The sequence below is a fragment of the Ambystoma mexicanum genome, chromosome 10, assembly GCF_040938575.1.
Source record: "Ambystoma mexicanum isolate Mex_15411 chromosome 10, UKY_AmexF1_1, whole genome shotgun sequence".
NCBI classification, from domain to species: domain Eukaryota; kingdom Metazoa; phylum Chordata; class Amphibia; order Caudata; family Ambystomatidae; genus Ambystoma; species Ambystoma mexicanum.
In genome coordinates this window covers 926,950,326-926,963,779 of record NC_090932.1, presented here as the reverse complement: position 1 = coordinate 926,963,779, position 13,454 = coordinate 926,950,326, and the positions used below count along the sequence as shown (strand labels likewise).

General features: G+C 47.6%; 1 protein-coding gene across 3 annotated transcripts in view; it reads left to right on the top strand.

Moving 5' to 3' along the window:
- The first annotated feature begins 236 nt into the window (after positions 1 to 236).
- The window catches only part of MFN1 (mitofusin 1), a 1,384,201-nt gene continuing 1,370,983 nt past the window's right edge, over positions 237 to 13,454 (top strand). Inside the window, exon 1 of one of the 3 annotated variants that reach the window (XM_069618688.1) lies at positions 237 to 298. The gene's annotated coding sequence lies outside the window, so the exon portion shown is untranslated. Of the gene's footprint in view, positions 662 to 13,454 lie in introns of all 3 variants that reach the window. The other 2 variants (XM_069618687.1, XM_069618686.1) reach the window with 2 other exon arrangements.

Below are 13,454 nucleotides of genomic sequence, written 5' to 3'. Positions count from 1 at the left end.
ATCAGTCCAAGCCTTGTTTAAATTTATGAAATGTCGAGCTTCGTTCCGTTGTGGGTATAGATTATTCTGAGAGAAAACGTTACATCAACGGCTTCCTCAAAGGCAGTTGCGAGTTTTAATGCAAATCTTTCTCTCAGAATAAACGGCTTATTTTTTACAACGGAGGCAGCTCGCTCGATACTCTGCTGCTTTTGTCTGTAACGGGCCGGTGCTCAGGCTCACGGAGGCGGTGCTAAGTCTTAATGCAGCCAATCAGCAATGAGCCGAGGACAGCAGAAGCCCAGGGGATACCGGATCGGTATGGGATACCAAATATTACATAACGGGTGTTAATTCTTTAATGCCTTTTGTTTCAATGAATAAGAAATGGCCCCACGCCATGACATATGAGCGGTTTACACATGACAAACGAAATTAGGACGGATAAGGACGCTGCATTCTTTCCTTTATGTCGTTGTAGTCTAGTGGTTCTACTTCTAGTGTTCGGAAGTGACGTACGGCCGTGCGCCCAGTTACATCCCTGAAGTTGTCATTCCTGTGTCCTCGTGACTGCTTCTCGGGCTCCCAACCAGGGATATGGGCAGCGCTGCTTCCTGATGAACTCTCCGTAACCCCACCAGGGTACTGGACAAAGTGGAGGCTTCACTCAGAGGAAGTTGAAGTGAGTTCCTCTCTCAGTTTTAGCAGCGTGTGGTTACTGACGCTGATAATGTGAGGCATGGAGGTAGACTTCATGGCATGCTGGCATATGCAAAGCCAATACTGCTGCCTCGTTGTAGTAAAGAGGCGTACGGAATGAAAGAAGGATGTTTAATTAAATTGGAGCTATTTACTATATTCTCAATGAAACTCCCAAAGACGAACAAGACTGAGAAATGACCGTTGACGGTAGCATCTTCTCGCTCCAATGCATGCCAGGATGGCTTTCTTTCATGCCTCTCACGTCACGTCTCTGGTGTAGCATGTATTCTGGGCAGCCCTGGTTGTTGGAGCGCTGCCATGATTTCTCGTACTGGGCTTGTTCAATTTGGCGAGGAGATGGAGGAGCCACCTTTTTCTCCCGTTTCAAAACTTTACCCTCTTACCCCTCCAGCAGCTGTGGAGTCTCTTCCATGACCTTGTTTTATCTTACCCGGGGCGCAACTAGACAGTAACATTGGGTGCGGGGATGGATGGGGGGGTTGGGGCTGATGTAACTTGTCTAATGGTACCCCAAGGGACTAGATTCAGAGATTTTGTGTATCTCGGCCAAATGCACTTTTTTGTGCCCCATTCCCGTTGTTCCAAAGTAATTTTTTTGAAAACTAGTGTCAAATTGGCAACAAATAGTGCAATTTAATGGACATTGGACCAGTGACATTGCCCAAAAATATATGTTTTAGATACAAAAGAACATTTTGATGTTAACTGTCAGAATGGTATTTCTGTGGTTGGGATGTGGTGCATAGATAGATGTCAGTTGGTAGTTCATGTCGCATATCAAGCTGCATTGTACCATAATCGGATGCAAGACTGACACGGTATGCAGTGATTTAAAGGAATTAAAAATAGCGAATGCAATTTTTAATGAACCTAAACTAACGAAAACATCTTTTTTTTTCAAACATGGGGGGGGGGGGGTAAGTGGTTAAAATGGTGGGACTTTAAACATAGGGAAACATGGGGTTGCCGGAAATTGTTTCGTTGTTTTAGGTTAGTTAAAAATGCATTATTTATTCATTCATTAAAATCATTTGTAACCTGCTACAATTGCAGTTTCTTTGAGTTGTCAGTGGGCGGTCAGGAAACTGACTGTAGACTCTTGTCCCTGAATTTTTGTCATGGTATAGTGTTGCCTGACTAAATATCCCCTAGCCTAACATATCTCGAAAAACAACTCCAGCAGCAAAACATCCATTACACAATGGAGCATACACCCACAAAAGTTAAATGTCTACACAAAATGTCCCTAAACACCACACTAACCTACCACACAACTCTTCACACTCTTTAAAGGAATAGTGCACTTAAAAATGTGATTGTCTTAAAAGATGGGCATAATAAAAAAAACATATTAAACATCTTTTTAATGAAAATTCCTGTGTAAAATTTTGCACAACTAATGTTTAAACCCCTTTAATTGCAAGCACTAAGAGGCATCCATTTTGTGAAATGGACAAGCCTCCTGTGCTTGTGTTAATCTCTGCCCTTGCGGCACTAATGAAGCAAAAGCCACTGTTGGCAGCTTTTATTACAGCAGCTTTTGCTTATTTGTGCCAGAGAGCAGAGAAGTGCTTTTATAAATATGTTGTTGTATTTATGATTGCTGTGGTTAGAAAGCCATGGAAATCATACGGTGTTGTATTCATAATTTCAGTGGCTTTTGGTTTCAGTCTCCCGGGCTCCCCCGGCCTGGGAGACTGAAAGCGAAAGCCATAGCAATCATAAATACAACACAGTTGTATTTATAAATGCCATGGTTTTCTTTTTAAGTTTCCTGGGCTTCTCCGGCCAGGGGAGCCCAGGAAACTTAAAAAGCATTTATGAATACAACAACTAGTACTAATGTTTTTTTTTTTTTTTTAAATGAATACAACAATGTTGTATTTATAAATGCTGGTACTAGACTCGAAGGGAAAGCTGCTGCAGTCATAAATACAACACATTTGTATTTATAAATGCCATTTTTTTATTTTTTTTAAAGTTTCCCAGGCTCCCCCGGGCAGGAGGAGCCCGGGAAACATAAAAAAAAACCACAGCCTTCATGATGGATATGAAATCGTACACGAGACTCCACCGAAATCATAAACGCGCTATCAGCCATGAAAATGGAACAAGATGATTTCCTAGTAACTTTCGACGTGGAAGAGTTGTACACAAGCATCCCACACGGAGCGAGTCTAGATGTGATGCAGAGATACTTGGACCAGCGAACAGACACCAAAGAAAGGGTTCTCACCAACTTGATCTTAGATTGGCCCTTACTGAAAATGTCTTTCTTTTTGAAGGCACCCTATTCAAACAAATACATGGGATCAGCATGGGTGCGACGTTCGCACCTGACAGCGCAAACTTGTATATGGATAACTATAAGGAGATATTCCTGTATCAAGATCAAAACACATGGTCCCCACATATGATAAGCTGAACATGCTACATTGATGACATCTTGATGATCTGGAGAGGATCACTGACAGAAATGAAGTCCTTTCATGTATGGCTTAATGGGTGTGATCCTTTTATCAAATTTACTATGACCTATGATCTCGAGACAGTCCCTTTTCTAGACCTATGCAGTGTGAAAACAGAACAAGGAACTATTGAGACAACCCTTTTTCGCAAACCGACAGACAAAAACACACTTTTGCACTATACGAGTTACCATCTACTTAGTCTCAAAAACAACCTCCCATGTGGACAGTTTCTTAGAATTAGAAGAAACGGTTCCCAAATGGGAGAATATGTAAAAAACGCAGGGATTCTGGAAACACGATTGACCAACCAAGCTACCAACGTGCAACCATAAGAACAGCCAGAAGAAAGGCTAAACACACAATGAGGGAATTGTGCCTCGCAAGACGCGAACAGGAACGCATCACTTGTGTATCCACTTATAGTCCACTTAATAACGATTTGAAGAAAGTGATGTTGAAGAACTGGAATATTCTCCATACACCTGATTTCATGGCCAAGAAACCACGTTTTGTATTAAAAAAAAAGAGAAAAAAAAATTACACAATCTCAGATAGATGCTTGTTCACACTCCTGAACAACGGCATACTCGACCTACCACACTTTTGAACATCTGGGGCCTGCCACCAGTAGTGGGCCACAAAAAATGCAGGAATTGCTCAGTCTGCTCTCTGACAAGGAATATGAAAAGAACTGATTTATATGGCCTCGACTGGGAGGTAAAGGAATTAAAAAACTGAAAACCACATGGGCGATATATAGAATAAAATGTCCTTGCAACCTAGTATACATTGGCAAAACAAATAGAAATCCGCCACAGATTTGTGAACATAGATCCTGCCATAAGAATCAAATTCCAGATAAACCCATGGTAGATCACTACAAAAAGGAAAAACATAGGCACAATGATTTTATTTATTTGGTTCGTGATCCACACAGTTCTCCCCCTCCCACAAGGTGGAGACCAAGATCTACATTTGAGAAAAGTTGAACAACGTTGGATCCCGGATGGATAGCTCCGGCAACGTGCTCTCCTCGGAAGCAAGATGACACTGAGCAACACAGGTTCGATCCCTGGGTGCATTCTTAGAAACCTCTGGGTATTAAGCGCGTTATAAATAACCTATCATATTATATCGTAACGCCTAGACTCCGTGGCCAAAGGTCTGAATACAACTATCGAGTGGAACCTCTTCATCTAGAACAATCACTGATGTTACCTGAGAGGCTCATGGTCGACAAGACACATGGTAACATCATCGGTCTTTCTAGAGAGGGAGTCTTTTTGAATTTGGTGCGGCAATGACCATTTTACAGCATCCCTCACATAGGGGCTCTTAGAATATAGACGAACTAACGACTACAGCATTTCAAGCAATGGATAACGAATAGAACCTGACCAATGCTTCGTCCCATATACACTGAAGTACCATAAGGGACAACGTATGGTGCCTAAGGTAGTGCTAAAAAACAGAGGTTATGTTCCATAGTGATTCCCCCATAACTTTATGCCTCCACATAGGGGTTCATTATAGCAGAGATGTACCAATGACTACAGCTTTTCAAGTAATGTGAATTTACACACCGTGACTACTGCACCGTTTTATATGGACTGAGGGGAGACTGAAGCTGTGTGTGTTTTTTATACACTCAAGCACCATTTGAATATATTGGTAAAAACTGAAGATATGCCCTAAATGTCTGTCTGCCGCATGAAAGGTTACAGTGGCTGCGTGATCAGATTATCGATGTGTTTTGCAGAATGAGAATTTGAATGTATACGACATATGTTGCTTTAATAATGGTTGGATCCCAAATCTCTATACTCGCATGAAGAACAATACAAATGGTACTAATCGATTATGTGCCATAGACATCAGTCAAATGTTATATAAATATGTTGACATCTGAGTTGTGTATTGTATGGTGGTTTTTACTGTATCAGGACACACATATCGGGACTAATACTTATCACCCGATACCACCATACATTACCCACACAAACTGGAATACCTGCACGTTGTCGGACATAACAAGATGGCCGCCAGATAAGCCACGTTAGAAGGGAAAGAAAGAAAGGCGTTCGCATGGCAACACACACAAACGGAAACACATTCGTCGGTTTCATCTGAAACCTCGCAGACAGGATTGCCGCGGCACGCTGTTTGGGCAACGCTTAGAATTAAGTCGAGACATACTTTTGCAGACTTATGCAAGCACATCTGCAGAGCAACGTTTTGGCACAATTAGGAGAGGCTTTGTTACGGTTTCCTCGTGGATGCGTATGCCGTTTTCCACTGTTAACAAAAAAACTGTATGGGCACTGCTTAAAAGTAAGTTAAGACAAAATACTGTTGCAGACCGACGCAAGCACAATTGTAAAGCGCCGCAATGGCAAAAAAGATATTAAAAGTAAATAACCAAGAGGGACATGTCAGTCCTTTTCAGAGGGAGCCGAACACGGCGGTAGAGCAGCCTTTAGACACAATCAGTTGAGTGGAATGGGGACTCCGATAACATTAAGCGAGGTGCCTTGTGACAGAGCCGATTGCCAAAGATATGTTTTTTAATTTATATTCTCCCATATGAAGATGGATAACACGGATTCAGGCTATTTTTGCTTTTTTTTAAAATTAGTTTATTTATAAATCGGCACACAGGTGAACATATACATCAACATTTACTTGCCGCCCCCAGCAAGGCATATGAATTCGACCATTCCCTCGTCCCTCCCCCGTTACCACCCCGGATGAGCATCTACTTCCAGTCTCACTGAGCCGGGTCGAGCAATGGGTGCTCGCTGTTCGAGTGCAGGGCTCTCACGATTAGGCGTGGCTTATAAGTCAGCGCCGGGTAGTTCTGGTCATAGTCTAACAGCGGCGCCCAAATGTTTGAAAAGCGATGGAGGAGGCCCTCCTTGGCCGCAGTGACCTTCTCGACTATCAGGATGCCCCAAAGCTTAATCCTTCAGTGGATTTCCAGGCGCGTGTCACCGTAATTTGGCCACCAGCAAAAGTTGGGTTATAAGGGCTGCCCTCCTTCCTTCTCGGATAGGAGCCTGGGACCGGAATCCCCAGGAGGACATTTTCGGGGGCCAGAGGGATTGCCACTTGGGTAATGTCGTTTATTGCGGCAAGGCATTGGGACCAAAATTCTCTTACATTGGGGCAAGTCCACCACATGTGGAGGTAGGATCCCGGAAGTCTGCAGAGCCGCCAGCAGCGCGGGTCCAGCGCCTGCTGAAAGCGGTGAAGGCGAAGAGGGAGAAAGTACCAGCGTAGGGTCAGCTTGTGGGCGCACTCCCGATGGGGGATGCAGGGGGAGGGCATGTGGGTTCTCAACCAGATGTCCACCCAGGTTTGGTCCTCTATGGCATGTCCCAGGTCCGCCTCCCATTGAGACATGTAGGAGGGCTTAATGAGAAAGGGGTCATCCTGCAGTAGTTTATAAAGGGTCAATATCTTCCCTCGGGCTGGCAGGTCATTTGCAGTGAGTTCTAGCGGAGCGGGAGCTCTGCTTGCTGCTTTTTGCGTCCGGGGTGGGAGCACCAGTGCCGCAGTTGAGCATAGGTGAACCTGTCCGTTTCTGCTAGCTGGAAGGTTATCTTGCATTGCTCGAAGGTGCGCGGGGCACCTGCTTCGAAGAGCTGCCCCAGAGATTCGAAGCCTTCCGCCACCCAATTCCTAAAGTTCGCTGTGGAGAAGCCCGGGGAGAAGGCTGGATTGTGGAGGATTGGAGAGAATGAGCTCAGGCCCCCCGGTATGCCATTGTGTCTGCGAGCCTAGTCCCAGGCTCTCACTGAATGTTTAGTGGAGGCCAGAATGTTCGACCGAGTTCGGCGCAGTGAGGCAGGGAAGAATGGGAGGTAGCGAAGGGGGAGGGAGAGACGGGACTGTTCGATCTCCACCCATTGTGGTCACCCCGAGGCAATTCCCCATGCTTGGATATGGGCTAGTTGCGCTGCTATTTGGTATCTGCGGAGGTCCGGGACCCCCAATTCCCCCAATTTAGCATTGCCCATCATAGTTCTCCGGGGAATGCGCGCTTTCTTGCCCCTCCAAATAAAGTTGATAATTTGAAGACGCTGCAAGGGGGGGTGGGATTGAGATGGGCAGGGAGGAAAAGGCTTCAAGGAACCGTGGGAGGAGGTTCATTTTGCAGGCCGTAATGCAGCCCAGAAGGGAGATCTTGCGGTAGCCAGCGGTTGAGATCCCTTTCCATCTCCTCGAAGAGGTGGGGAAAGTTTGTCTGAAACACCTTTGCCGGGAGGGCCGGCATCTGGACCCCCAGGTATGGGATTGAGTTGACGCTCCACTGAATCAGGCTTTTCTTCTGTAGGGCCTCTTTCACCTGGGCCTAGACCCACCCCCAGGGCCACCGATTTCTCAAAATTGATAGAAAAACCTGCTACTCTTCCGAATCTCTGGATTTCAGCCAGTGCCGCCTTCATAGAGGCTGCGATGTCAGTGATCGTCAATAACACATTGTTTGCGTAAGGAGCTATCTTATGTTGGGAAGGGCTTACTTGTGAGCCTTTGATCCAAGCGTTCAGGTGGATGCGTTGGGCCAAGGGCTCCATGGCCAGGGCAAAGAGCAGGGGGGATAGAGGACATCCTTGTCTCGTGCCATATGTGAAGGGGATCTGACAGGAGACCATTGACTTTCAGAAGGGTCTTGGGGGTTGGTAGTTAGCTAGGACCATTTTTTGGACCGTCGGGCCAAAGCTGAAGGCCTCGAGGGCGAGTCGCAGTAAGGTCCAGTCCACTTTATCGAACGATTTGGTCGCGTCCAGCGGCAGTAGGGCAAGTTGTTGCGATTCTTAGTGGCATCTATTAGGTTTAGGGCTCTGCGGATGTTGTCTCTCATTGACCTGTGGGTAATCAACCCAGTCTGGTTCTTTTCTATGATGCTAGGGAGGATGGGCGCTAAACGGTTGGCCAGGATCTTAGAGTATATGTTGGCGTCCAGGTTTAACTGTGAGATGGGCCTATATGAGCTGTTGTCCCTGGGGTTTTTTCCGGGCTTGAAAATGAGGATCGTGATGGACTCCTGCATGGTGGGGGTAATACTTCCGGTGGCGGCAAATGAGTTGAAGAGCCGTGTTAAGGGGGCCACCAGCTGAGGGTGGAAGAGTTTGTAAAACCAGGTGGAATACCCATCGGGCCCGGAGCTCTGGGTTTCAGGCTTTTTATGGCCGCCCAACTTCCTCGCTTCTGATGGGGGCTTTGAGTCCTTCCCTCGCTGTGGGCGTAAGGTGTGGGAGAGCTGCATCTCGCAGGTAGATCTGTTGTTCATCTTGGTCACTTGGAACTGCTGTCATCATCTCCGAGAGATGGGCCACTGCCAATCGTAGCTTCTAGCGTTCTGCAAATTGGACTGCGCCGTGTGGATCGCGAAGGCCCAGGATGGTGTTTCTTTTCTTCATATTGGCTAGTTTGTCTACCAACAGCTTATTTGCATTATTACTGTTGACGTAATACCACTGTTTAGTTCTGGTTAGCAGGTGCGCCGTGGCTTCAGCGTAATGCGCCTCCAGCCTCCCCCCTGTAGAGCCCTGTAAGATTTCGGGGACCAACCCTTCCGCTTCTGAGTGGCTTCGGCCTCCCGGACTTCAGATTCCAGGACGGTGCGGGCCGCCTATTTTCGCATGTGGAAGGCTGCGCCTTGGGCGATCAGTCCCCTTCTGAGCACCGCCTTCATGGCATCCCAGGTGTTGGTTGGGGATGTGTCCTTGTTGTGGTTTTCTGCAAAGAAGTTTTTTATTGATCTTGCAATGGAGTCCCTTACTGACATTTCGTTCAGGATCGGGTCATATAGGTTCCATTGGCGGCGAGGGGGGGGGATCAGGATCGTGTGCTCGCAGGGTCAATGTGACCGGGGCGTGGTCAGAGAGGATCCTTGGACCAATGGTGGCGTCGTCCGAGTAGGCCAGGATCTGAGGGGAGGCCAGTAGTAGATCAATTTGGGAGAAGGTACGGTGCACGTATGAGTAGAAAGTAAAGTTTTTCTCATCTGGCGATATTACCCTCCAGGTGTCCACGACGTCTAGGGTCCGAAAGAGGTGGAGCAGGCCTTTTGCCAGTTTTAGGTCTTTGGAGGATGGGTTGTGAGATGTGTCCTTAAGTGGGTCTGGGGCTCCGTTAAAGTCTCCCCCTATGATGACCTGTCCCTCGATGAATGGGAGGAGGGCCTCCTCCAAGTCTCTGTAGAACCCTTCCTGGTGATCATTCGGAGTGTAGGCTGAGATGAGTGTGTAGATTTGGCCGAAAATGATGCATTTCACTACGCTCCGGGCAGCGTAGTGAATCCAGGATTTGCGGTCTCAGATCTCTTGCGAAGAGGATAGCAGTACCTCCCTTCTTGGTGCCGCTGGAAGCCAGCAGTTGTAGGGGAAAAGTCTACTACGAAGGCGGGAGAAGTCTGCCGACACCAGTTGTCTCTTGTAAGAAGGCCACCGAGGTTCCCTCGTCCTGTATTCTTTGCAGGGTGGATTTCCTTTTCGGAGGGTAGTTTAGGCCTCTAACATTTAGGGTGGTGAATTTCAGTTTTTGATGTGGAGACTGGACCTCTGGGGTCTTTTGTTCCAGGAGCGGGGGTTGGGAGGAGTCCAAGTCAGCCATGATCGCGAGGGGCGAGTTGGTTTGGGTTTTCCTGTGGCTGAGTTTTTCCAAACAGCCTCCAACGGGAGGGAATAACTTCTAACATTGGCTTCCAACGGGAGGCCAAAATTTGGGGGACCGATTTCGACTAACCGGTGCATCCCCTAGCCAACCAGGCTGTTGTCAACCAACGGGGTTGGGTTTCACTCCAAGGGTAAAATGGTGACATACACCTTGGAGTTGGGCATGGGCCGCATGGGGCCCGCAGCAAGGTTTAGTAAGCAATGTTCCAGTGCTATGCGTTCCTTGAACATACCGCTGGTCTTTATTTAGGTTTGCAGCTTCTCTGCACTCTCGTGCAGGGTGCTCGCCTCGGTTTCAGGGAAGCTGTGCCCTGTTCGGCCTCCACCCAGCCATGGGGAGGAGGACCCTGCGCCCTCCGGGGAGTCGGGGCATAGGATTGATGCTGCGTTGTCAAGATGGCTGATCGTTCGAAGGGTGCCATTGTGCGAGAATTGCTATGCCGTTGGGAACAGCCACCGGTAGCGGAACTGATGATCTCGCAGGAAGAGCGTAAGGGGACGCAAAGCCCTATGCCTCTGCAGCGTCTGGGGAGAAAGGTCCTGGAATATTTGGAGTGGGGAGCCTTGGAATGATCGCTCATCGTATGAGCGACCTATTATCGAGATGGCTTCCTTAGTGTATAAATGTGGACTCTTGTGATCACAGATGGGGGGAGTCCATCCCTCGTCGGGGCGCAATCTGTGGGTGTGATCCAGCAGAAGCTGGCGTTTGTCCAGGTGCGGCAGCAGTGACTGGAAGAAGTTACTCACATATTCGCGTAGCTCACTATCGGGAACTGAGGAGGGGACACCACGAATTTGCTGGTTGTTGCGGCGGGCTCGCTTCTCGAGGTCCTCTTGCTTGAATTCGAGGATCTCGGTTATGTCCATTAGGGCTTGGATTGTGTGTTGCACCGCCACGAGGGTAGTAGAGTGCTCTTGGGCCAGGTCTCCGTCTCCCCCAACCTATGCTCGACATATGCGACCCTCTGCTCAGTCTTTTCCAGCTTTGAGGTGAGCTCCGACATACAAGATCTAAATTCTGATTTAATATCGGACATGAAGATTTGGAGGTCTTCCTTAGTTGCGAGGGTCCCTTTGTCCTCTGGCGTTTTCTGAGGCGTTTTCGGGGGATTTGATTTCTTCCCTTTGTCTGCAGCGAAGAGCATGGTGGAGATATCCGCTGACTTGGGGGGTTTAAGGAGTTTGGCCGTTGTCTCAGGATTCATGGGGGAGGTGGCTCCCTGTAAGGTACCAAGACTGTCACTGCCGCTGGTTAGCCTATCAACCAGTGGGGTCCCTCAAGATGAGAGCCGGGGGATCAAGCTCCCTTCGGTGGCGGCGAGGCTGGGGGGTGGGCAGGGGTGCCCCAGGAAATTGTGGCCGACGCTGGTACTGATACAATCCAAAGTGGAGGTTATGTAGGGGTCCAGGAGCAGCGCACAGGCCAGGCTTCAGGGTGGGTGCCAGATTATGTGTCCCAGTCCACAGTACTGCAGTGGTGGGGGCTTCCAGGGAGGCACAATCACAGGCTACAGTGGGATAGCTGCACTAAGAGGAAGAGAGGCAAGAATGCGTGGCAGTCTGAGGCTGGCCACGTCGCAGGCAGGGGCTGGCGGGGTCCTGGAAAGAAGGTGGGGACCGGCCTGGCCTGCTGCAGCTTGGGCCCTTTGATGGTGGGAGTCCAGGGAACTCGTGTACTCCGGGGCCACAGTGTGGAGGCAAGTGATATTGCGGGTTATGCCCATGGGCTGGGACCACAAGTGGGTGCCTCCAGAGATCAGGGAGCAGAGAACGCCTCAAGAGCGCTGGGCCGCGCAAGGCGAGGGGAGCACTTGGGATCTCTTCAGCATGGCGGCGAGGAGTGGGGAAAGTCCTCGGCATAGAAATGGTGGGCTAGCCCAACACAGGAAATGACACTAGCCAGTAAGGAGGTATAGAGATAAAAGAGGAAAGGACCAAGGACAGAGCCTTGAGGAGCACCATAGATAAGTGGAAACGTTTTGGAGGAAGCCCCGGCCCAAGAGACTGAGAAAGTCCTTTGAGGCAGGTATCAAGATAGAATAGAGCCAGAAAAACCAAACTAAGAGTGGGCAGAAAATATAAGCGTGTGGTCAACAGTTTCGAAATAATCTGAAAGGACCTCAATACCCTGGGATCGGGCCACCCCAAGCAGGCCCTTCATTCAGAGTGATCAGTGGCAGAGAGCAGGGCATGGATGGACAGAGCAACAGTAGGCAGTGCCAATGCCTGTCTTTGATGCACCGCCCCCCGCCCTTTGCTGAAGTTTGTGTGGAAGACTTCCGAATTTCCTATAAGATATGGCAGCCTTTGAAAACGTGGGACACTTAATGGAAATATTAGGACACAACTAGATTTGTCCAAGTAGAACAAAATTCATGGAGGGCATTGTGGCATCTTGTGTGCTTGGGTTATGCTGTCTTGGGTGCATGTGTTGCGTGTATTGTGGCATATGCCTGATGGAACCATGGAATCTAGGGCTCCCTACGTTCTAGGAGTTACGGTTGGAAGGGATTCAGGATGGGAGCTGCTACCTGGTGGATGCTAACACCTTTCTCTTCTCCTTAAACACTTTGTAAACTGCAAAAATGAAATGCTTACCTTTTGTATACTCCTGGGTCCTGCGTTGTTACCTATCTCTCCACTCCAGATACCCAGGATACAACAGGCATACAAACAGTTTTTTTAATATAGCATTTTCATCTAAAGTGCTTTTATGTAGACCATTCTTACAGTTAGACATCATTACCTTACTTAGAGCGTCACGCCGGATTGCTCCTGCTTCTAAGCACTGTAATGATTGCTCTCATTATATCACACTGGTCAGTAGCGGCTGCTCCACTCATTCAGCTGTCATATATTTTCTTAATTTTATTGCAAAGTCTATAAATAGGTTTATAATTTAAAAGCAAATTATCGTTCGTTTTTTTACGATTCTGTCATCATGAATGCAATTCATGCTATTATTTTAGAGTGTGGTTACCTGAAGCGGTTAGTACATCGATGCACTACCAAATGGCACTCAGCGATACGAGGCTACACCCATGGCAGTTTATCTCCTTACAAATATCCAACTGAAAAATCAAATACTTGAATAATTCCAGTGTTTTTAAGGCAAAGAACTACATTTTAAAAAAACAGCTTTGTTCTTAGTTTTTTTTACCAAAACACATTCCCGCCACTGCGCGCAGTTCTTTGACCATGCATGTTACTAATACAACAATGTAATTTAATTTCTGTAGGGTTTAGCGGTGCAGGATTTTAACTCTGAAGCACAGTGAATAGTAGTTGCTCTTGCTATCTCACTACAGTGGCTCTCATTTTATCGACCACCGAAAAATAAAAGGCGAAATGTGGACACTCGGGGGGGCTTTACGCATGTTTTGTTCTACAGAGAGCTCAGCAGCAGTAGCTTAATCTTGTCAGCTATCTGAGAAGCTTGCACTGTGAATTTCAGCCGTACACTGCATGGTACCATAATCTGTTCCCAGAAACTGACTTCCTTTTACATCGTTTTGGGGTTCTGTGAGATCAATAAGCCAAAATTTCCTTTGCAATGGAGTATAGATAAGAAGAGATGTGTTTAGAGGATGGCCACACA